The sequence below is a fragment of the Peromyscus eremicus genome, chromosome X (genome assembly GCF_949786415.1).
Source record: "Peromyscus eremicus chromosome X, PerEre_H2_v1, whole genome shotgun sequence".
NCBI lineage: Eukaryota > Metazoa > Chordata > Mammalia > Rodentia > Cricetidae > Peromyscus > Peromyscus eremicus.
Genome location: NC_081439.1, coordinates 85121169 through 85145865, shown reverse-complemented (window position 1 = coordinate 85145865; position 24697 = coordinate 85121169). Strand labels below are relative to the sequence as shown.

Here is a 24697-nt window from a genome sequence, read left to right as displayed (position 1 = left end):
GTTTCATTCTCTGGCTCAGGTCCCAGACCCAGTTTGTGTTTCTTTCCCTGGTTCTGATCTCCACGGTGAGCTTACTTGATTTCCACTTCTGTGATTGGTTGGTTTCACTGGTTGCCTGAAGACAGAGATGGCTGTGATATCAGAGCCAAACTGTGTTTCTTTCCCTGGCCTTTCTTAGCTTTTTGGCTCTAATTCTATAGCCAGTGCACATTTCTTTCACTGGCCCTGATTGGAGGGGCAAACTGTGTTTCATTGGCTGTGGTTTCTGAGAAGGCATATTTCTTTGATTCTGGGTTCAGGCATAAAATGTTTCTTTCTGTGGCTCAGGAATCAGATCCAAGGTGTGTCTCTTTCCCTGTTTCTGATATGCACAGTAAGGTTACTTAATTTCCTGCTCTGTGATTGGTTGGTTTCACTGGTTAGCTAAAGACAGAGATGGCTGTGATCTCAGAGCCAAACTGTGTTTTTTCCCTGGTCTTCCTTAGCTTTTTGGCTCTAATTCTGGGTCCAACGCATGCTTCTTTCACTGGCTATGATTTTAGGCACAAAGTGTATTTCTTTGGGTCTGGTTTCAGAGTTAGGGCATATTTCTTTGCCTCTGACTTTAGGGATACTGTGTTTCCTTCTCTGAATCAGGTCTCAGATCCAGGGTGTGTTTCTTTCCCTGCTTCTGTCTTCCTTGGTGTGTTTCTTTGGCAGTGGATTACCAGTCAGGACATGTTTCTGGGGCTCTGGGTTTAGGGATGAATTGTTTCTTTCTCTGGCTCAGGCCTCAGATCCAGGGTGTGTTTCTTTCCCTGGTTCTGGTCTCCATGGTGAGGTCACTTAATTCCCTCTTCTGTGATTGGTTGGTTTCACTGGCTGGCTAAAGGCAGAGCTGGCTGTGATCTCAGAGCCAAACTGTGTTTCTTTCCCTGGCCTTTCTCAGCATTTTGGTTCTAATTGTGATGCCAGGGCATTTTCCTTTCACTGGTTCTGATTCTAGGGACAACGTGTGTTTCTTTGGGTGTAGTTTTACAGTCAGGGCATGTTTCTTTGGTGTTGTCTTTAGGGATAAAGTGTTTCTTTCTGAGGCTCAGGTCCCAGATGCAGGCTGTGTTTCTTTTCCTTGTTCTGGGATGCAGTTCCAGGGTGCCTGATTTCCTGCTCTGTGATTGGTTGGTTTCACAGGTCAGTTCCTTTTAGGCAAAGATTGCTCTGATATCAGAGCCAAACTGTGTTTCCTTCACTGGCCTTTCTTAGCCCTTTGGCTCTAATTCTGGAATCAGGGCACGTTTCTTTCACTGGCTGTGATTCTAGGGACAGAGTGTGTTTCCTTGGCACTGGTGTCAGAGTCAGGGCATGCTTCTTTTATTCTGGCTTTAGGAATAAACTGTTTCTTTTAGTGGCGCAGGTCCCAGACCCAGGGTGTGATTCTTAACCTGGTTCTGGTGTCCTGGTTCAGGCTGTCTGATATTGTGCTCTGTGATTGGTTGGTTGCACTGGTTGGTCAATGGCAGACATGCCTTTGATCTCAGAGCCAAATTTATTTCTTTCACTGGCCTTTCTTAGCTTTTAGGCTCTAATTCTAGGACCAGGGCATTTCTTTCACTGGCTGTGATTCTAGGCACAAACTGTGTTTCTTTGGCAGTGGTTTCAGAGTCAGGGACTGTTTCTTTGGTGCTGACTTTGGGGATAAAGTGTTTTTTCTGTGGCTCAAATCCCCATTCCAGGCTGTGTTTCTTTCCCTGGTTCTGGGATACCTGATTTCCCTGCTCTGGGTCTCTGATTTCCTGCTGTGTGATTGGTTGATTTCACAGTTCAGTTCCTCAGGGGCAGAGATGGCTGTGATCTCAGAGCCAAACTGTGTTTCTTTCCCTGGCCTTTTTGTAGATTTTTGGCTCTAATTCTAGGGCCAGGGCATATTCTTTTCACTGACTCTGCTTCTAGATATAAAGTGTGTTTCTCTAGCACTGGTTTCACTGTCACGCAAGTTTTCCTTGGCTCTGGGTTTAGAGATGTAAAGTGTTTCATTCTCTGGCTCAGGTCCCAGACCCAGGGTGTGATTCTTTCCCTGGTTCTGGTCTCCAGGGTGAGCTTACTTGATTTCCTCTTCTGTGACTGGTTGGTTTTACTGGTTGGCTGAAGACAGAGATGGTTGTGATCTCAGAGCCAAACTGTGTTTCTTTCACTGGCCTTTCTTAGATTTTTGGCTCTAATTCTCAGGTCAGGGCACATTTCTTTCACTGGCTGTAATTCTAGGGACAAAGTATGTTACTTTGGGTCTGGTTTCACAGTCAGGGCAGGTTTCTTTGGTGCTGCATTGAGGGAGCAAGTGTTTCTTCCTCTGGCTAGGGTCCCAGATCCAGGGTGTTTGTAGTTTGTTTGTTTGTTTTTACCTAGTTCAGGGATGCAGGGTTAGGTTATGTGATTTCCTGTTCTGTGATGGGTTGGATTCACTGGTTAGTCAGAGCAGGAGATGGCCCTAAACTCAGAGGCAAACTGTGTTTCTTTCACTGGCCTTTCTTAGCTTTTAGGCTCTAATTCTAGGTCCAGGGCATTTCTGTCACTGGCTGTCATTCTAGCCACAAACTGTGTTTCTTTGGCAGTGGTTTCAGAGTCAGGGACTGTTTCTTTGGTGCTGACTTTGGGGATAAAGTGTTTTTTTCTGTGGCTCAAATCCCCATTCCAGGCTGTGTTTCTTTCCCTGGTTCTGGGATACCTGATTTCCCTGGTCAGGGTCCCTGATTTCCTGCTCTGTGATTGGTTGGTTTCACAGTTCAGTTCCTCAGGGGCAGAGATGGCTGTGATCTCAGACCGAAACTGTGTTTCTTAGCGTGGCCTTTTCTGAGATTTTTGGCTCTAATTCTAAGGCCAGCCCAGTCCCCCTCTTCCCAGCCAACTGGCTGTGTTTCTTGGAACAAATGTGTTACCTTGACAGTGGTTTCAGAGTCAGGGCATGATTCTTTGGTCTGGGTTTAAGGATAAAGTGTTTCTTACTCTGGCTCATGTCCCAGATCCAGGGTGTGTTTCTTTCCCTGGTTCCTGGCTGTTGTGTCAGCTGACTGGATTTCCTGCTCTGTGATTGGTTGATCTTACTGATTGGCTAAAGTCAGAGATGGCTGTGATCTCAGAGCCAAACTGTTTTTCTTTCCCTGGCCTTTCTTAGATTTTTGGCTCCAATTCTACGGCTAGTGCATATTTCTTTCACTGGCCCTGATTGGAGGGGCAAACTGTGTTTCTTTGGCTGTGGTTTCCGAGTCAAGGCATATTCCTTTGGTTCTGGGTTCAGGAATTCCTTTGGTTCTTTGTTTCCTTCTCTGGCTCAGGTCTCAGATCCAGGGTGTGTTTCTTTCCCTGGTTCTTGTCTGCATAGTAAGGTTACTTAATTTCCTTCTCTGTAATTGGTTGGTTTCACTGGTTGGCTAAAGGCAGAGATGGCTGTGATCTCAGAGGCAAAATGTGTTTCTATCACTGGCCTTTCTCAGCATTTTGCCTCTAATTCTGGGTCCAGGGCACATTTCTTTCACTGACTGTGAGTCTAGGGACAAAGTGTGTTTCTTTGGCAGTGGATTACCAGTCAGGACATGTTTCTGGGGCTCTGGGATTAGGGATGAATTATTTCCTTCTCTGGCTCAGGTCTGAGATCCAGGGTGTGTTTCTTTCCCTGGTTCTGGTCTCCATGGTGAGGTCACTTAATTTCCTCTTCTGTGATTGGTTGGTTTCACTGGTTGGCTAAAGGCAGAGCTGGCTGTGATCTCAGAGCCAAACTGTGTTTCTTTCCCTGGCCTTTCTCAGCATTTTGGCTCTAATTGTGAAGCCAGGGCATTTTTCTTTCACTGGTTCTGATTCTAGGGACCAAGTGTGTTTCTTTGGTTCTCATTTCACAGTCAGGGCATGTTTCCTTGGTGCTGGCTTTAGGGATAAAGTGTTTCTTTTGAGGCTCAGGTCCCAGATGCAGGCTATGTTTCCTTCTCTTGGTCTGGGATGCAGTCTCAGGGAGCCTGACTTTCAGCTCTGTGATTGGTTGGTTTCAGAGGTCCTTTCCTAAGAGGCAGAGATGACTGTGATCTCAGAGCCAAACTGGGTTTCCTTCACTGGCCTTTCTTAGCTTTTTGGCTCTAATAATAAGGCAGGGCAGATTTCGTTCACTGGCTGTGATTCTAGGCACAAAGTGTGTTTCCTTGGCACTGGTGTCAGAGTCAGGGCATGCTTCTTTGGTGCTGCATTGAGGGAGAAAGTGTTTCTTTGTCTGGCTCAGGTCCCAGATCCAGAGTGTGTGTGTGTGTGTGTGTGTGTGTGTGTGTGTGTGTGTGTGTGTGTGTGTGTTTCCTGGCCCTGGGATGTAGGGTCAGGTTACATGATTTCCTGCTCTGTGATTGGTTGGTTTCACTGGTTAGTCAGAGGGAGACATGACTGTGCTCTGAGAACCAAACTGGGTTTCCTTCACTGGCCTTTCTTAGCTTTTTGGCTCTGTTTCTGGGGCCAGGACACATTTCTTTCACTGGCTGAGATTCTAGGGACAAAGTGTGTTTCTTTGGCAGTGTTTTCCCAGTCAGGACATGTTTCTTTAGCTCTGGGTTGAGGGATGAATTGTTTCCTTCTCTGGCTCAGGTCTGAGATCCAGGGTGTGTTTCTTTCCCTGGTTCTGGTCTCCATGGTGAGGTCACTTAATTTCCTCTTCTGTGATTGGTTGGTTTCACTGGTTGGCTAAAGACAGAGGTGGCTGTGATATCAGAACCAAACTGTGTTTCTTTCCCTGGCCTTTCTCAGCATTTTGGCTCTAATTCTGAGGCCAGGCGATTTTTCTTTCACTTATTCTGATTCTTTGGACCAAGTGTGTTTCTTTGGGTCTGGTTTCACAGTCAGGGCATGTTTCTTTGGTGCAGGCTTTAGGGATAAAGTGTTTCTTTCTGAGGCTCAGGTCCAAGATGGAGGCTGTGTTTCTTTTCCTTATTCTGGATTGCAATTCCAGGGTGCCTGACTTCCTGCTCTGTGATTGGTTGGTTTCAGAGGTCAGTTCCTAAGGGGCAGAGTTGGCTGTGATCTCAGAGCCAAACTGGGTTTCCTTCACTGGCCTTTCTTAGGTTTTTGGCTCTATTTCTGGGGCCAGGACACATTTGTTTCACTGTCTGTGATTCTAGGGACAGAGTGTGTTTCCTTGGCACTGGTGTCAGAGTCAGGGCATGCTTCTTTTATTCTGGCTTTAGGAATAAACTGTTTCTTTTAGTGGCACTCGTCCCAGACCCAAGGTGTGTTTCTTTCCCTGGTTCTGGTATCCAGGGTCAGGCTGTCTGATATTCTGCTCTGTGATTCGTTAGTTGCACTGGTTGGTCAGTGGCAGACATGCCTTTGATCTCTGAACCAAACTTTATTTTTTTAATTGGCCTTTCTTAGCCTTTAGGATCTAATTCTAGGGCCAGGGCATTTCTTTCACTGGCTGTGATTCTAGGCACAAAGTGTGTTTCTTTGGCAGTGGTTTCAGAGTCAGGGACTGTTTCTTTGGTCCTGTCTTTGGGGATAAAGTGTTTTTTCTGTGGCTCAAATCCCCATTCAGGTTGTGTTTCTTTCCCTGGTTCTGGGGTACCTGATTTCCCTGGTCAGGGTCCCTGATTTCCTGCTGTGTGATTGGTTGATTTCACAGTTCAGTTCCTCAGAGACAGAGATGGCTGTGATCCCAGAGCCAAACTATTTTTCTTTCTCTGGCCTTTCTTAGATTTTTGGCTCTAATTCTAAGGCTAGCCCAGTCCCCCACCCCCACCCCAATTCCTGTAATTCTAGGAACAAAGTATGTTATCTTGCCTGTGGATTCAGACTCAGGGCATGTTATTTTGGTCTGGGTTTAGGCATAAACTGTTTCTTACTCTGGCTCATGTCCCAGATCCAGGGTGTGTTTCTTTCCCTGATTCCTGGCTCTTATGTCTTGTGACTTGATTTGCTGCTCTGTGATTGGTTGATTTTACTTATTGGATAAAGTCAGAGATGCCTGTGATCTCAGAGCCAAACTGTGTTTCTTTCCCTTGCCTTTCTTAGGTTTTGGCTCTAATTCTATGGCCAGTGCATTTTTCTTTCACTGGCCCTGATTGGAGGGGCAAACTGTGTTTCTTTGCCTGTGATTTCCTAGTCAAGGCATATTCCTTGTTTCTGAGTTCAGGGATAAAATGTTTCTTTCTGTGGCTCAGGTATCAGATCCAAGGTGTGTCTCTTTCTCTGTTTCTGATATGCACAGTAAGGTTACTTAATTTCCTGCTCTGTGATTGGTTGGTTTCACTGGTTAGCTAAAGGCAGAGATGGCTGTGATCTCAGAGCCAAACTGTGTTTCTTTCCCTGGCTTTCCTTAGCTTTTTGGCTCTAATTCTGAGTCCAAGGCATGCTTCTTTCACTGGCTATGATTGTAGGCACAAAGTGTATTTCTTTGGGTCTGGTTTCAGAGTTAGGGCATATTTCTTTGCCTCTGGCTTTAGGGATAATGCCTTTCTTTCTCTGGCTCAGGTCTCAGATCCAGGGTGTGTTTCTTTCCCTGGTTCTGGTCTCCATGGTGAGGTCACTTAATTTCCTCTTCTGTGATTGGTTGGTTTCACTGGTTGGCTAAAGGCAGAGATGGCTGTGATCTCAGAGCCAAACTGTGTTTCTTTCCCTGGCCTTTCTCAGCGTTTTGGCTCTAATTGTGAGGCAAGGGCATTTTCGTTTCACTGGTCCTGATTCTAAGAACAAATGTCTACCTTTGGGTCTGGTTTCACAGTCAGGGCATGATTCTTTGGTGCAGGCTTTAGGGATAAAGTGTTTCTTTCTGAGGCTCAGGTCCCAGATGCAGGTTGTGTTTCTTTTCCTTGTTCTGGGATGCAGTTTCAGGGTGCCTGATTTTGAGCTCTGTGATTGGTTGGTTTCACAGATCAGTTCCTTAGAGGCAGAGATGGCTGTGATCTCAGAGCCAAACTGGGTTTCCTTCACTGGCCTTTCTTAGCTTTTTGATTCTAATTCTAAGGCAGGGCAGATTTCTTTCAGTGGCTGTGATTCTAGGGACAAAGTGTGTTTCCTTGGCACTGGTGTCAGAGTCAGGGCATGCTTCTTTGGTGCTGCATTGAGGGAGAAAGTGTTTCTTTGTCTGGCTCAGGTCCCAGATCCAGGGTGTGTGTGTGTGTGGGGGGGGTGTTTTCCTGGGTGTGTGTGTGGGGTGTGTGTTTTCCTGGCTCTGGGATGCAGGGTCAGGTTACATGATTTCCTGCTCTGTGATTGGTTGGTTTCACTGGTTAGTCAGAGGGAGAGATGACTGTGATCTCAGAGGCAAACTGTGTTTCTATCACTGGCCTTTCTCAGCTTTTTGGCTCTAATTCTGGGGCCAGGGCACATTTCTTTCACTGACTGCGATTCTAGGGACAAAGTGTGTTTCTTTGTAGTGGTTTCCCAGTCAGGACATGTTTCTTTGGCTCTGGGATTAGGGATGAATTGTTTCCTTTTCTGGCTCAGGTCTCAGATCCAAAGTGTGTCTCTTTCCCTAGTTCTGGTCTCCACAGTGAGGTCACTTAATTCCCTCTTCTGTGATTGGTTGGTTTCACTGGTTGGCTAAAGGCAGAGCTGGCTGTGATCTCAGAGCAAAACTGTGTTTCTTTCCCTGGCCTTTCTCAGCATTTTGGCTCTAATTCTGGGTCCAGGTCACATTTTTTCCACTGGTTCTTATTCTAGGGACAAAGTGTGTTTCTTTGGGTGTAGTTTCACAGTCAGGGCATGTTTCTTTGGTGCTGGCTTTAGGGATAAAATGTTTTTTTCTGAGGCTCAGGTCCCAGATGCAGGCTGTGTTTCTTTCCCTTGTTCTGGAATGCAGTTTCAGGGTGCCTGATTTTGAGCTCTGTGATTGGTTGGTTTCACAGGTCAGTTCCTTTTAGGCAGAGATTGCTCTGATATCAGAGCCAAACTGGTTTCCTTCACTGGCCTTTCTTTGCCTTTTGGCTCTAATTCTGGAATCAGGGCTCGTTTCTTTCACTGGCTGTGATTCTAGGGACAAAGTGTGTTTCCTTGGCACTGGTGTCAGAGTCAGGGCATGCTTCTTTTATTCTGGCTTTAGGAATAAACTTATTTTAGTGGCGCTGGTCTCAGATTCAGGGTGTGATTCTTAACCTGGTTCTGGTGTCCTGGTTCAGGCTGTCTGATATTCTGCTCTGTGATTGGTTGGTTGCACTGGTTGGTCAGTGGCAGACATGCCTTTGATCTCAGAGCCAATTTTTTTTCTTTCACTGGCCTTTCTTAGCTTTTAGGCTCTAATTCTAGGTCCAGGGCATTTCTGTCACTGGCTGTCATTCTAGGCACAAACTGTGTTTCTTTGGCAGTGGTTTCAGAGTCAGGGACTGTTTCTTTGGTGCTGACTTTGGGAATAAAGGGAATAAAGTGTTTTTTCTGTGGCTCAAATCCCCATTCCAGGCTGTGTTTCTTTCCCTGGTTCTGGGATACCTGATTTCCCTGGTCAGGGTCCCTGATTTCCTGCTCTGTGTTTGGTTGATTTCACAGTTCAGTTCCTCAGGGGCAGAGATGGCTGTGATCTCAGACCGAAACTGTGTTTCTTAGCGTGGCCTTTTCTGAGATTTTTGGCTCTAATTCTAAGGCCAGCCCATTCACCCTCTTTCCAGCCAACTGGCTGTGATTCTTGGAACAAATGTGTTACCTTGACAGTGGTTTCAGAGTCAGGGCATGATTCTTTGGTCTGGGTTTAAGGATAAAGTGTTTCTTACTCTGGCTCATGTCCCATTCCAGGGTGTGTTTCTTTCCCTGGTTCCTGGCTGTTGTGTCAGCTGACTGGATTTCCTGCTCTGTGATTGGTTGATCTTACTGATTGGCTAAAGTCAGAGATGGCTGTGATCTCAGAGCCAAACTGTGTTTCTTTCCCTGGCCTTTCTTAGCTTTTTGGCTCTAATTCTATAGCCAGTGCATATTTCTTTCACTGTCCCTGATTGGAGGGGCAAACTGTGTTTCTTTGGCTGTGGTTTCCGAGTCAAGGCATATTCTTTTGGTTCTGGGTTCAGGAATTCCTTTGGTTCTTTGTTTCCTTCTCTGGCTCAGGTCTCAGATCCAGGGTGTGTTTCTTTCCCTGGTTCTGGTCTCCATGGTGAGGTCACTTAATTCTCTCTTCCTTGATTGGTTGGTTTCACTGGTTGGCTAAAGACAGAGATGGCTGTGATCTCAGAGCCAAACTGTGTTTCTTTCCTTTGCCTTTCTCAGCATTATGGCTCTAATTCTGAGGCCAGGCCATTTTTCTTTCACTGGTTCTTATTCTAAGGACAAAAGTGTAACTTTGGGTCTGGTTTTACAGTCAGGGCATGTTTCTTCGGTGCTGGCTTTAGGGATAAAGTGTTTCTTTCTGAGGCTCAGGTCCCAGATGCAGGCTGTGTTTCTTTCCCTTGTTCTGGAATGCAGTTTCAGGGTGCCTGATTTCCTGCTCTGTGATTGGTTGGTTTCACTGGTTAGTCACAAGGAGAGATGACTGTGCTCTCAGAGGCAAACTGTGTTTTTTTCACTGGACTTTCTCAGCTTTTTGGCTTTAATTCTGGGGCCAGGGTACATTTCTTTCACTGACTGTGATTCTAGGGACAAAGTGTGTTTCTTTGTAGTGGTTTCCCAGTCAGGACATGTTTCTTTGGCTCTGGGATTAGGGATGAATTGTTTCCTTCTCTGGCTCAGGTCTGAGATCCAGGGTGTTTTTTTTTTCCCTGGTTCTGGTCTCCATGGTGAGGATACTTAATTTCCTCTTCTGTGATTGGTTGGTTTCACTGGTTGGCTAAAGACAGAGCTGGCCGTGATATCAGAGCCAAACTGTGTTTTTTATTCCATGGCCTTTCTCTGCATTTTGGCTCTAATTGTGAGGCCAGGGCATTTTTCTTTCACTGGTTCTGATTCTAGGGACAAAGTGTGTTTCTTTGGGTCTGGTTTCACAGTCAGGGCATGTTTCCTTGGTGCTGGCTTTAGGTTTAAAGTGTTTGTTTTGAGGCTCAGGTCCCAGATGCAGGCTGTGTTTACTTCCCTTGGTCTGGAATGCAGTTTCAGGGTGCCTGAATTCCTGCTATGTGATTGGTTGGTTTCACAGGTCAGTTCCTAATAGGCAGAGATGGCTGTGATCTCAGAGCCAAACTGTGTTTCCTTCACTGGCCTTTCTTAACATTTGGCTCTAATTCTGGAGCCAGGACACTTTTCTTTCACTGGCTCTGATTCTAGGGACAAAGTGTTTGTCTTTGGCACCAGTGTCAGAGTCAGGGCATGCTTCTTTGGTGCTGCATTGAGGGAGAAAGTGTTTCTTTCTCTGGCTCAGGTCCCAGATCCAGGGTGTGTGTGTGTGTGTGTGTGTGTGTGTGTGTGTGTGTGTGTGTGTGTGTGTGTGTTATGTGTTTCCTGGCTCTGGGATGTAGGGTCTGGTTACATGATTTCTTGCTCTGTGATTGATTGGTTTCACTGGTTAGTCAGAGGGAGACATGACTGTGCTCTGAGAGCCAAACTGGGTTTCCTTCACTGGCCTTTCTTAGTCTTTTGGCTCTGTTTCTGGGGCCAGGACACATTTCTTTCACTGGCTGTCATTCTAGGGACAAAGTGTGTTTCCTTGGCACTGGTGTCAGAGTCAGGGCATGCTTCTTTTATTCTGGCTTTAGGAATAAACTGTTTCTTTTAGTGGCACTCGTCCCAGACCCAGGGTGTGATTCTTAACCTGGTTCTGGTATCCAGGGTCAGGCTGTCTTTTATTTTGCTCTGTGATTGGTTGGTTGCACTAGTTTGGTCAGTGGCAGAGATGCCTTTGATCTCAGAGCCAAATTTATTTCTTTCACTGGCCTTTCTTAGCTTTTAGGTTCTAATTCTAGGTCCAGGGCATTTCTGTCACTGGCTGTCATTCTAGGCACAAACTGTGTTTCTTTGGCAGTGGTTTCAGAGTCAGGGACTGTTTCTTTGGTGTTGACTTTGGGAATAAAGTGTTTTTTCTGTGGCTCAAATCACCATTCGGGCTGTGTTTCTTTCCCTGGTTCTGGGGTACCTGATTTCCCTGGTCTGGGTCCCTGATTTCCTGCTGTGTGATTGGTTGATTTCACAGTTCAGTTCCTCAGGGGCAGAGATGGCTGTGATCTCAGAGCCAAACTGTGTTTCTTTCCCTGGCCTTTTTGTAGATTTTTGGCTCTAATTCTAGGGACAGGACATATTCTTTTCACTGACTCTGCTTCTAGATATAAAGTGTGTTTCTCTAGCACTGGTTTCACTGTCACGCAAGTTTTCCTTGGCTCTGGGTTTAGAGATGTAAAGTGTTTCATTCTCTGGCTCAGGTCCCAGACCCAGGGTGTGATTCTTTCCCTGGTTCTGATCTCCACGGTGAGCTTACTTGATTTCCTCTTCTGTGATTGGTTGGTTTCACTGGTTGTCTGAAGACAGAGATGGTTGTGATCTCAGAGCCAAACTGTGTTTCTTTCCCTGGCCTTTCTTAGCCATTTGATTCTAATTGTAAGGCAGGGCAGATTTTGTTCACTGGCTGTGATTCTAGGGACAAAGTATGTTTCTTTGGGTCTGGTTTCACAGTCAGGGCAGGTTTCTTTGGTGCTGCATTGAGGGAGCAAGTGTTTCTTCCTCTGGCTAGGGTCCCAGATCCAGGGTGTTTGTAGTTTGTTTGTTTGTTTTTACCTAGTTCAGGGATGCAGGGTCAGGTTATATGATTTCCTGTTCTGTGAAGGGTTGGATTCACTGGTTAGTCAGAGCAAGAGATGGCCCTGAAATCAGAACCAAACTGTGTTTCTTTCACTGGCCTTTCTTAGCTTTTAGGCTCTAATTTTAGGGTCAGGGCATTTCTTTCACTGGCTGTGATTCTAGGGACAAACTGTGTTTCTTTGGCAGTGGTTTCAGAGTCAGGGACTGTTTCTTTGGTGCTGACTTTAAGGATAAAGTGTTTTTTCTGTGGCTCAAATCCCCATTCCAGGCTGTGTTTCTTTCCCTGGTTCTGGGATACCTGATTTCTCTGGTCTGGGTCCCTGATTTCCTGCTCTGTGTTTGGATGGTTTCACAGTTCAGTTCCTCAGGGGCAGAGATGGCTGTGATCTCAGAGCAAAACTGTGTTTCTTAGCGTGGCCTTTTCTGAGATTTTTGGCTCTAATTCTAAGGCCAGCCCAGTCCCCCTCTTCCCAGCCAACTGGCTGTGATTCTTGGAACAAATGTGTTACCTTGACAGTGGTTTCAGAGTCAGGGCATGATTCTTTGGTCTGGGTTTAAGGATAAAGTGTTTCTTACTCTGGCTCATGTCCCATTCCAGGGTGTGTTTCTTTCCCTGGTTCCTGGCTATTGTGTCAGCTGACTGGATTTCCTGCTCTGTGATTGGTTGATCTTACTGATTGGCTAAAGTCAGAGATGGCTGTGATCTCAGAGCCAAACTGTTTTTCTTTCCCTGTCCTTTCTTAGATTTTTGGCTCTAATTCTATAGCCAGTGCACATTTCTTTCACTGGCCGTGATTGGAGGGGCAAACTGTGTTTCATTGGCTGTGTTTTCTGAGAAGGCATATTGCTTTGGTTCTGGGTTCAGGCATAAAATGTTTCTTTCTGTGGCTCAGGAATCAGATCCAAGGTGTGTCTCTTTCCCTGTTTCTGATATGCACAGTAAGGTTACTTAATTTCCTGCTCTGTGATTGCTTGGTTTCACTGGTTAGCTAAAGGCAGAGATGGCTGTGATCTCAGAGCCAAACTGTGTTTCTTTCACTGGCCTTTCTCAGCATTTTGGCTCTAATTCTGGGTCCAAGGCATGCTTCTTTCATTGGCTATGATTGTAGGCACAAAGTGTATTTCTTTGGGTCTGGTTTCAGAGTTAGGGCATATTTCTTTGCCTCTGACTTTAGGGGTACTGTGTTTCCTTCTCTGGATCAGGTCTCAGATCCAGGGTGTGTTTCTTTCCCTGCTTCTGTCTTTCTTGGTGTGTTTCTTTGGCAGTGGATTACCAGTCAGGACATGTTTCTGGGGCTCTGGGTTTAGGGATGAATTGTTTCTTTCTCTGGCTCAGGCCTCAGATCCAGGGTGTGTTTCTTTCCCTGGTTCTGGTCTCCATGGTGAGGTCACTTAATTCCCTCTTCTGTGATTGGTTGGTTTCACTGGCTGGCTAAAGGCAGAGCTGGCTGTGATCTCAGAGCCAAACTGTGTTTCTTTCCCTGGCCTTTCTCAGCATTTTGGTTCTTATTGTGATGCCAGGGCATTTTCCTTTCACTGGTTCTGATTCTATGGACAAAGTGTGTTTCTTTGGGTCTCATTTTACAGTCAGGGCATGTTTTCTTGGTGCTGGCTTTAGGTTTAAAGTGTTTCCTTTGAGGCTTAGGTCCCAGATGCAAGCTGTGTTTCTTTCCCTTGTTCTGGAATGCAATTTCAGGGTGCCTGATTTTGAGCTCTGTGATTGGTTGGTTTCACAGGTCAGTTCCTTAGAGGCAGAGATGGCTGTGATCTCAGAGCCAAACTCGGTTTCCTTCACTGGCCTTTCTTAGCCCTTTGGCTCTGTTTCTGGGTGCAGGGCATGTTTCTTTCACTGGCTGTCATTCTAGGGACAGAGTGTGTTTCCTTGGCACTGGTGTCAGAGTCAGGGCATGCTTCTTTTATTCTGGCTTTAGGAATAAACTGTTTCTTTTAGTGGCGCAGGTCCCAGACCCAGGGTGTGATTCTTAACCTGGTTTTGGTATCCAGGGTCAGGCTGTCTTTTATTTTGCTCTGTGATTGGTTGGTTGCACTGGCTGGTCAGTGGCAGACATGCCTTTGATTTCAGAGCCAAACTTTATTATTTTAACTGGCCTTTCTTAGCTTTTAGGCTCTAATTCTAGGTCCAGGGCATTTCTGTCACTGGCTGTCATTCTAGCCACAAACTCTGTTTCTTTGGCAGTGGTTTCAGAGTCAGGGACTGTTTCTTTGGTGCTGACTTTGGGGATAAAGTGTTTGTTCTGTGGCTCAAATCCCCATTCCAGGCTGTGTTTCTTTCCCTGGTTCTGGGATACCTGATTTCCTTGGTCAGGGTCCCTGATTTCCTGCTGTGTGATTGGTTGATTTCACAGTTCAGTTCCTCAGGGGCAGAGATGGCTGTGATCTCAGAACAAAACTGTGTTTCTTAGCATGGCCTTTTCTGAGATTTTTGGCTCTAATTCTAAGGCCAGCCCAGTCCCCCTCTTCCCAGCCAACTGGCTGTGTTTCTTGGAACAAATGTGTTACCTTGACAGTGGTTTCAGCGTCAGGGCATGATTCTTTGGTCTGGGTTTAAGGATAAAGTGTTTCTTACTCTGGCTCATGTCCCATTCCAGGGTGTGTTTCTTTCCCTGGTTCCTGGCTATTGTGTCAGCTGACTGGATTTCCTGCTCTGTGATTGGTTGATCTTACTGATTGGCTAAAGTCAGAGATGGCTGTGATCTCAGAGCCAAACTGTGTTTCTTTCCCTGGCCTTTCTTAGCTTTTTGGCTCTAATTCTATAGCCAGTGCATATTTCTTTCACTGTCCCTGATTGGAGGGGCAAACTGTGTTTCTTTGGCTGTGGTTTCCGAGTCAAGGCATATTCCTTTGGTTCTGGGTTCAGGAATTCTTTTGGTTCTTTGTTTCCTTCTCTGGCTCAGGTCTCAGATCCAGGGTGTGTTTCTTTCCCTGGTTCTGGTCTCCATGGTGAGGTCACTTAATTCTCTCTTCTGTAATTGGTTGATTTCACTGGTTGGCTAAAGGCAGAGCTGGCTGTGATCTCAGAGCCAAACTGTGTTTCTTTCCCTTGCCTTTCTCAGCATTTTGGTTCTAATTGTGAGGCCATGGCATTTTCCTTTCACTGGTTCTGATTCTAGGGACAAAGTGTGTTTCTTTGGGTGTAGTTTTACAGTCAGGGCATGTTTCTTTGGTGTTGTCTTTAGGGATAAAGTGTTTCTTTCTGAGGCTCAGGTCCCAGATGCAGGCTGTGTTTCTTTTCCTTGTTCTGGGATGCAGTTCCAGGGTGCCTGATTTCCTGCTCTGTGATTGGTTGGTTTCACAGGTCAGTTCCTTTTAGGCAAAGATTGCTCTGATATCAGAGCCAAACTGTGTTTCCTTCCCTGGCCTTTCTTAGTCTTTTGGCTCTAATTCTGGAATCAGGGCAGATTTCTTTCAGTGGCTGTGATTCTAGGGACAAAGTGTGTTTCCTTGGCACTGGTGTCAGAGTCAGGGCATGCTTCTTTTATTCTGGCTTTAGGAATAAACTGTTTCTTTTAGTGGCACTCGTCCCAGACCCAGGGTGTGATTCTTAACCTGGTTCTGGTGTCCTGGTTCAGGCTGTCTGATATTGTGCTCTGTGATTGGTTGGTTGCACTGGTTGGTCAGTGGCAGACATGCCTTTGATCTCAGAGCCAAATTTATTTCTTTCACTGGCCTTTCTTAGCTTTTAGGTTCTAATTCTAGGGCCAGGGCATTTCTGTCACTGGCTGTCATTCTAGGCACAAACTGTGTTTCTTTGGCAGTGGTTTCAGAGTCAGGGACTGTTTCTTTGGTGCTGACTTTGGGGATAAAGTGTTTTTTCTGTGGCTCAAATCCCCATTCAGGCTGTGTTTCTTTCCCTGGTTCTGGGGTACCTGATTTCCCTGGTCTGGGTCCCTGATTTCCTGCTGTGTGATTGGTTGGTTTCACAGGTCAGTTCCTCAGGGGCAGAGATGGCTGTGATCTCAGAGCCAAACTGTGTTTCTTTCCCTGGCCTTTTCTTAGATTTTTGGCTCTAATTCTAGGGACAGGACATATTCTTTTCACTGACTCTGCTTCTAGATATAAAGTGTGTTTCTCTAGCACTGGTTTCCCTGTCACGCAAGTTTTCCTTGGCTCTGGGTTTAGAGATGTAAAGTGTTTCATTCTCTGGCTCAGGTCCCACCCAGTTTGTGTTTCTTTCCCTGGTTCTGATCTCCACGGTGAGCTTACTTGATTTCCTCTTCTGTGATTGGTTGGTTTTACTGTTTGGCTGAAGGCAGAGATGGTTGTGATCTCAGAGCCAAACTGTGAATCTTTCACTGGCCTTTCTCAGCTTTTTGGCTATAATTCTGAGGTCAGGGCACATTTCTTTCACTGGCTGTGATTCTAGGGACAAAGTGTGTTTCTTTGGGTCTGGTTTCACATTCAGGGCAGGTATCTTTGGTGCTGCATTGAGGGAACAAGTGTTTCTTTCTCTGGCTATGGTCCCAGATCCAGGGTGATTTTTGTTTGTTTGTTTGTTTTTACCTAGTTCTGGGATGCAGGGTTAGGTTATGTGATTTCCTGATCTTTGATGGGTTGGATTCTCTGGTTAGTCAGAGCAAGAGATGGCCCTGTACTCAGAACCAAACTGTGTTTCTTTCACTGGCCTTTCTTATTTTGAGCTCTAATTCTGGGGCCAGGGCAAATTTCATTCACTGGCTGTGATTCTAGGTACAAAGTGTGTTTCTTTGGCAGTGGTTTCAGAGTCAGGGACTGTTTCTTTGGTGTTGACTTTGGGGATAAAGTGTTTTTTCTGTGGCTCAAATCCCCATTGAGGCTGTGTTTCTTTCCCTGGTTCTGGGGTACCTGATTTCCCTGGTCAGGGTCCCTGATTTCCTGCTCTGTGTTTGGATGGTTTCACAGTTCAGTTCCTCAGGGGCAGAGATGGCTGTGATCTCAGACCGAAACTGTGTTTCTTAGCGTGGCCTTTTCTGAGATTTTTGGCTCTAATTCTAAGGCCAGCTCAGTCCCCCTCTTCCCAGCCAACTGGCTGTGGTTCTTGGAACAAATGTGTTACCTTGACAGTGGTTTCAGAGTCAGGGCATGATTCTTTGGTCTGGGTTTAAGGATAAAGTGTTTCTTACTCTGGCTCATGTCCCATTCCAGGGTGTGTTTCTTTCCCTGGTTCCTGGCTGTTGTGTCAGCTGACTGGATTTCCTGCTCTGTGATTGGTTGATCTTACTGATTGGCTAAAGTCAGAGATGGCTGTGATCTCAGAGCCAAACTGTTTTTCTTTCCCTGGCCTTTCTTAGATTTTTGGCTCCAATTCTACGGCTAGTGCATATTTCTTTCACTGGCCCTGATTGGAGGGGCAAACTGTGTTTCTTTGGCTGTGGTTTCCGAGTCAAGGCATATTCCTTTGGTTCTGGGTTCAGGAATTCCTTTGGTTCTTTGGTTCCTTCTCTGGCTCAGGTCTCAGATCCAGGGTGTGTTTCTTTCCCTGGTTCTTGTCTGCATAGTAAGGTTACTTAATTTCCTGCTCTGTAATTGGTTGGTTTCACTGGTTGGCTAAAGGCAGAGATGGCTGTGATCTCAGAGCCAAACTGTGTTTCTTTCCCTGGCTTTCCTTAGCTTTTTGGCTCTAATTCTGAGTCCAAGGCATGCTTCTTTTACTGGCTATGATTGTAGGCACAAAGTATATTTCTTTGGGTCTGGTTTCAGAGTCAGAGCATATTTCTCTGCCTCTGGCTTTAGGGATACTGTGTTTCCTTCTCTGAATCAGGTCTCAGATCCAGGGTGTGTTTCTTTCCCTTGTTCTGGTCTCCATGGTGAGGTCACTTAATTCTCTCTTCTGTGATTGGTTGGTTTCACTGGTTGACTAAAGGCAGAGATGGCTGTGATCTCAGAGCCAAACTGTGTTTCTTTCCCTGGCCTTTCTCAGCATTTTGGCTCTAATTCTGGGGCCAGGCCATTTTTCTTTCACTGGTTCTGATTCTAGGGACAAAGTGTGTTTCTTTGGCAGTGGATTACCAGTCAGGACATGTTTCTGTGGCTCTGGGTTTAGGGATGAATTGTTTCTTTCTCTGGCTCAGGTCTCAGATCCAGGGTGTGTTTCTTTCCCTGGTTCTGGTCTCCATGGTGAGGTCACTTAATTCCCTCGTCTGTGATTGGTTGGTTTCACTGGTTGGCTGAAGGCAGAAATGGCTGTGATATCAGAGCCAAACTGTGTTTCTTTCACTGGCCTTTCTCAGATTTTTGGCTCTAATTCTGAGACCAGGCCATTTTTCTTTCCCTATCTGTGATTCTAGGGACCAAGTGTGTTTCTTTGGATGTGGTTTCACAGTCAGGGCATGTTTCTTCGGTGCTGGCTTTAGGGATAAAGTGTTTCTTTTGAGGCTCAGGTCCCAGATGCAGGCTGTGTTTCTTTCCCTTGTTCTGGAATGCAGTTTCAGGGTGCCTGATTTCCTGCTCTGTGATTGGTTGGTTTCACTGGTTAGTCAGAGGCAGAGATGACTGTGCTCTCAGAGGCAAACTGTGTTTTTTCCACTGGCCTTTCTCAGCTTTTTGCCTCTAATTCTGGGTCCAGGGCACATTTCCTTCACTGACTGTGATTCTAGGACAAAGTGTGTTTCTTTGGCAGTGGATTACCAGTCAGGACATGTTTCTGTGGCTCTGGGTTTAGGGATGAATTATTTCCTTCTCTGGCTCAGGTCTCAGATCCAGGGTGTGTTTCTTTCCCTGGTTCTGGTCTCCATGGTGAGGTCACCTAATTCCCACGTCTGTGATTGGTTGTTTCACTGGTTTGCTAAAGACAGAGGTGGCTGTGATATCAGAGCCAAACTGTTTTTTCCCCTGGCCTTTCTCAGCATTTTGGTTCTAATTGTGAAGCCAGGGCATTTTTCTTTCACTGGTTCTGATTCTAGGGCCCAAGTGTGTTTCTTTGGTTCTCATTTCACAGTCAGGGCATGTTTCCTTGGTGCTGGCTTTAGGGATAAAGTGTTTCTTTTGAGGCTCAGGTCCCAGATGCAGGCTGTGTTTCCTTCTCTTGGTCTGGGATGCAGTCTCAGGGAGCCTGACTTTCAGCTCTGTGATTGGTTGGTTTCACAGGTCAGTTCCTAAGAGGCAGAGATGACTGTGATCTCAGAGCCAAACTGTGTTTCCTTCACTGGCCTTTCTTAGCTTTTTGGCTCTAATTCTAAGGCAGGGCAGATTTCGTTCACTGGCTGTGGTTCTAGGCACAAAGTGTGTTTCCTTGGCACCAGTGTCAGAGTCAGGGCATGCTTCTTTGGTGCTGCATTGAGGGAGAAAGTGTTTCTTTGTCTGGCTCAGGTCCCAGATCCAGAGTGTGTGTGTGTGTGTGTGTGTGTGTGTGTGTGTGTGTGTGTGTGTGTGTGTATGTGTGTGTGTGTATGTGTGTGTGTGTGTGTGTTTCCTGGCCCTGGGATGCAGGGTCAGGTTACATGATTTCCTGCTCTGTGATTGGTTGGTTTCACTGGTTATTCACAAGGAGAGATGGCTGTGATCTCAGAGGCAAACTGTGTTTCTTTCACTGGACTTTCTCAGCTTTTTGGCTCTAATTCTGGGGCCAGGGCACATTTCTTCCACTGACTGTGATTCTAGGGACAAAGTGTGTTTCTTTGGCAGTGTTTTCCCAGTCAGGACATGTTTCTTTAGCTCTGGGATTAGGGATGAATTGTTTCCTTCTCTGGCTCAGGTCTGAGATCCAGGGTGTGTTTCTTTCCCTGGTTCTGGTCTCCATGGTGAGGTCACCTAATTCCCACGTCTGTGATTGGTTGGTTTCACTGGTTGGCTAAAGACAGAGGTGGCTGTGATATCAGAACCAAACTGTGTTTCTTTCCCTGGCCTTTCTCAGCATTTTGGCTCTAATTGTGAGGCCAGGCGATTTTTCTTTCACTTATTCTGATTCTTTGGTCCAAGTGTGTTTCTTTGGGTCTGGTTTCACAGTCAGGGCATGTTTCTTTGGTGCTGTCTTTAGGGATAAAGTGTTTCTTTCTGAGTCTCAGGTCCAAGATGGAGGCTGTGTTTCTTTTCCTTATTCTGGATTACAGTTCCAGGGTGCCTGATTTCCTGCTCTGTCATTGGTTGGTTTCTCAGGTCAGTTCCTAAGAGGCAGAGTTGGCTGTGATCTCAGAGCCAAACTGGGTTTCCTTCACTGGCCTTTCTTAGCTTTTTGGCTCTATTTCTAGGGCCAGGACACATTTGTTTCACTGGCTGTGATTCTAGGGACAGAGTGTGTTTCCTTGGCACTGGTGTCAGAGTCAGGGCATGCTTCTTTTATTCTGGCTTTAGGAATAAACTGTTTCTTTTAGTGGCACTCGTCCCAGACCCAAGGTGTGATTCTTAACCTGGTTCTGGTATCCAGGGTCAGGCTGTCTGATATTCTGCTCTGTGATTCGTTAGTTGCACTGATTGGTCAGTGGCAGAGATGCCTTTGATCTCTGAACCAAACTTTATTTTTTTTTAATTGGCCTTTCTTAGCTTTTAGGCTCTAATTCTAGGGCCAGGGTATTTCTTTCACTATCTGTCATTCTAGGCACAAAGTGTGTTTCTTTGGCAGTGGTTTCAGAGTCAGGGACTGTTTCTTTGGTCCTGTCTTTGGGGATAAAATGTTTTTTCTGTGGCTCAAATCCCCATTCAGGTTGTGTTTCTTTCCCTGGTTCTGGGGTACCTGATTTCCCTGGTCAGGGTCCCTGATTTCCTGCTGTGTGATTGGTTGATTTCACAGGTCAGTTCCTCAGGGGCAGAGATGGCTGTGATCTCAGAGCCAAACTATTTTTCTTTCTCTGGCCTTTCTTAGATTTTTGGCTCTAATTCTAAGGCTAGCCCAGTCCCCCACCCCCACCCCACTTGCTGTAATTCTAGGAACAAAGTATGTTATCTTGGCTGTGGATTCAGACTCAGGGCATGTTATTTTGGTCTGGGTTTAGGCATAAACTGTTTCTTACTCTGGCTCATGTCCCAGATCCAGGGTGTGTTTCTTTCCCTGATTCCTGGCTCTTATGTCTTGTGACTTGATTTGCTGCTCTGTGATTGGTTGGTTTTACTTATTGGATAAAGTCAGAGATGCCTGTGATCTCAGAGCCAAACTGTGTTTCTTTCTCTTGCCTTTCTTAGGTTTTGGCTCTAATTCTATGGCCAGTGCTTTTTCTTTCACTGGCCCTGATTGGAGGGGCAAACTGTGTTTCTTTGCCTGTGATTTCCTAGTCAAGGCATATTCCTTGTTTCTGAGTTCAGGGATAAAATGTTTCTTTCTGTGGCTCAGGTATTAGGTCCAAAGTGTGTCTCTTTCTCTGTTTCTGATATGCACAGTAAGGTTACTTAATTTCCTGCTCTGTGATTGGTTGGTTTCACTGGTTGGCTAAAGGCAGAGATGGCTGTGATCTCAGAGCCAAACTGTGTTTCTTTCCCTGGCTTTCCTTAGCTTTTTGGCTCTAATTCTGAGTCCAAGGCATGCTTCTTTCACTGGCTATGATTGTAGGCACAAAGTGTATTTCTTTGGGTCTGGTTTCAGAGTTAGGGCATATTTCTTTGCCTCTGGCTTTAGGGATAATGTGTTTCCTTCTCTGGCTCAGGTCTCAGATCCAGGGTGTGTTTCTTTCCCTGGTTCTGGTCTCCATGGTGAGGTCACTTAATTTCCTCTTCTGTGATTGGTTGGTTTCACTGGTTGGCTAAAGGCAGAGAAGGCTGTGATATCAGAGCCAAACTGTGTTTCTTTCCCTGGCCTTTCTCAGCGTTTTGGCTCTAATTGTGAGACCAGGCCATTTTTCTTTCACTGGTTCTGATTCTAAGAACAAATGTCTACCTTTGGGTCTGGTTTCACAGTCAGGGCATGATTCTTTGGTGCAGGCTTTCTTTCTGAGGCTCAGGTCCCAGATGCAGGGTGTGTTTCTTTTCCTTGTTCTGGGATGCAGTCTCAGGGAGCCTGACTTTCAGCTCTGTGATTGGTTGGTTTCACAGATCAGTTCCTTAGAGGCAGAGATGGCTGTGATCTCAGAGCCAAACTCGGTTTCCTTCACTGGCCTTTCTTAGCTTTTTGATTCTAATTCTAAGGCAGGGCAGATTTCTTTCACTGGCTGTGATTCTAGGGACAAAGTGTGTTTCCTTGGCACTGGTGTCAGAGTCAGGGCATGCTTCTTTGGTGCTGCATTGAGGGAGAAAGTGTTTCTTTGTCTGGCTCAGGTCCCAGATCCAGTGTGTGTGTGTGTGTGTGTGAGTGGTTTTTTTTCCTGGCTCTGGGAGGCAGGGTCAGGTTACATTTTTCCTGCTCTGTGATTGGTTGGTTTCACTGGTTAGTCACAAGGAGAGATGGCTGTGATCTCAGAGGCAAACTGTGTTTCTTTCACTGGCCTTTCTCAGCTTTTTGGCTCTAATTCTGGTGCCAGGGCACATTTCTTTCACTGACTGCGATTCTAGGGACAAAGTGTGTTTCTTTGGCAGTGGATTACCAGTCAGGACATGTTTCTTTGGCTCTGGGATTAGGGATGAATTGTTTCTTTCTCTGGCTTGTATCTCAGATCCAAAGTGTGTCTCTTTCCCTGGTTCTGGTCTCCACAGTGAGATCACTTAATTCCCTCGTCTGTGATTGGTTGGTTTCACTGGTTGGCTAAAGGCAGAGCTGGCTGTGATCTCAGAGCAAAACTGTGTTTCTTTCACAGGCCTTTCTCAGCTTTTTGGATCTAATTCTGGGTCCAGGTCACATTTTTTCCACTGGTTCTGATTCTAGGGACAAAGTGTGTTTCTTTGGGTGTAGTTTCACAGTCAGGGCATGTTTCTTTGGTGCTGGCTTTAGGGATAAAGTGTTTTTTTTCTGAGGCTCAGGTCCCAGATGCAGGCTGTGTTTCTTTCCCTTGTTCTGGAATGCAGTTTCAGGGTGCCTGATTTTGAGCTCTGTGATTGGTTGGTTTCACAGGTCAGTTCCTTTTAGGCAGAGATGGCTCTGATATCAGAGCCAAACTGGTTTCCTTCACTGGCCTTTCTTTGCCTTTTGGCTCTAATTCTGGAATCAGGGCACGTTTCTTTCACTGTCTGTGATTCTAGGGACAAAGTGTGTGTCTTTGGCACTGGTGTCAGAGTCAGGGCATGCTTCTTTCATTCTGGCTTTAGGAATAAACTTATTTTAGTGGCGCTGGTCCCAGATTCAGGGTGTGATTCTTTTTTTTTTTTTTTTAAGCCTACAGCACCCGGTATTCCCAGGCGGTCTCCCATCCAAGTACTAACCAGGCCCGACCCTGCTTAGCTTCCGAGATCAGACGAGATCGGGCGCGTTCAGGGTGGTATGGCCGTAGACCAGGGTGTGATTCTTAACCTGGTTCTGGTGTCCTGGTTCAGGCTGTCTGATATTCTGCTCTGTGATTGTTTGGTTGCACTGGTTGGTCAGTGGCAGACATGCCTTTGATCTCAGAGCCAAATTTATTTCTTTCACTGGCCTTTCTTAGCTTTTAGGCTCTAATTCTAGGGCCAGGGCATTTCTTTCACTGGCTCAGATTCTAGGGACAAAAGTTTTTCTTTGGCAGTGGTTCCAGAGTCAGGGACTGTTTCTTTGGTGCTGGCTTTGGGGATAAATTGTTTTTTCTGTGGCTCAATTCCCCCTTCCAGGCTGTGTTTCTTTCCCTGGTTCTGGGATACCTGAATTCCCTGTTCATGGTCCCTGATTTCCTGCTGTGTGATTGGTTGATTTCACAGTTCAGTTCCTCAGGGGCAGAGATGGCTGTGATCTCAGAGCCAAACTGTGTTTCTTTCCCTGGCCTTTTTGTAGATTTTTGGCTCTAATTCTAGGGACAGGGCATATTCTTTTCACTGACTCTGCTTCTAGATATAAAGTGTGTTTCTCTAGCACTGGTTTCACTGTCATGCAAGTTTTCCTTGGCTCTGGTTTTAGAGATGTAAAGTTGTTCATTCTCTGGCTCAGGTCCCAGACCCAGTTTGTGTTTCTTTCCCTGGTTCTGGTCTCCAGGGTGAGCTTACTTGATTTCCTCTTCTGTGATTGGTTTTTTTTACTGATTGGCTGAAGACAGAGATGGCTGTGATCTGAGAGCCAAACTGTGTTTCTTTCACTAGCCTTTCTCAGATTTTTGGCTCTAATTCTGAGGTCAGGGCACATTTCTTTCACTGGCTGTGATTCTAGGGACAAAGTATGTTTCTTTGGGTCTGGTTTCACAGTCAGGGCAGGTTTCTTTGGTGCTGCATTGAGGGAACAAGTGTTTCTTTCTCTGGCTAGGGTCCCAGATCCAGGGTGGTTTTTGTTTGTTTGTTTGTGTGTGTGTGTGTGTGTGTGTGTGTGTGTGTGTGTGTGTGTGTGTGTCTGTTTGTTTTTACCTAGTTCTGGGATGCAGGGTTAGGTTATGTGATTTCCTGATCTGTGATGGGTTGGATTCACTGGTTAGTCAAATGGAGACATGGCCCTGAATTCAGAGGTAAACTGTGTTTCTTTCACTGGCCTTTCTTAGATTTTTGGATCTAATTCTATTGTCAGGGCATATTTCTATCACTGGCCCTGATTCTAGGGGCAAACTGTGTTTCTTTGGCTGTGGTTTCCAAGTCAAGGCATATTTCTTTGGTTCTGAGTTCAGGGATAAAATGTTTCTTTCTCTGGCTCAAGCACCATATCCATGGTGTGTTTCCTTCCCTGGTTTTGGTTTCCATGGTGAGGTCACTTTATTTCCTGCTCTGTGATTGGTTGGTTTTACTGGTTGGCTAAAGGCAGAAATGGCTTTGTTCTCAGAGCCAAACTGTGTTTTTTTCCCTGGCCTTTCTCAGCATTTTGGCTCTAATTCTGGGGCCAGGCCATTTTTCTTTCACTGGTTCTGATTCTAGGGACAAAGTGTGTTTCTTTGGCAGTGGTTTCCCAGTCAGGACATGTTTCTGTGGCTCTGGGTTTAGGGATGAATTGTTTCTTTCTCCAGCTCAGATCTCAGATCCAGGGTCTGTTTCTTTCCCTGGTTCTGGTCTCCATGGTGATTTCACTTAATTTCCTCTTCTGTGATTGGTTGGTTTCACTGCTTAGTCAGAGTCAGAGATGGCTGTGATCTCAGAGCCAAACTGTGTTTCTTTCCCTGGC

At 45.9% G+C, this 24697-nt stretch overlaps 1 long non-coding RNA gene and 1 other non-coding gene across 2 annotated transcripts in view; one reads left to right on the top strand and one right to left on the bottom strand.

Moving 5' to 3' along the window:
* LOC131899858 (uncharacterized) overlaps positions 1–24697 on the top strand; it is a 63249-nt gene that overhangs the window by 30240 nt on the left and 8312 nt on the right. The gene's annotated exons all lie outside the window — the stretch shown is intronic.
* Positions 22809–22927, bottom strand: LOC131900256 (5S ribosomal RNA). The gene has a single exon (XR_009376174.1). It is a non-coding gene; the product is annotated as a 5S ribosomal RNA (ribosomal RNA).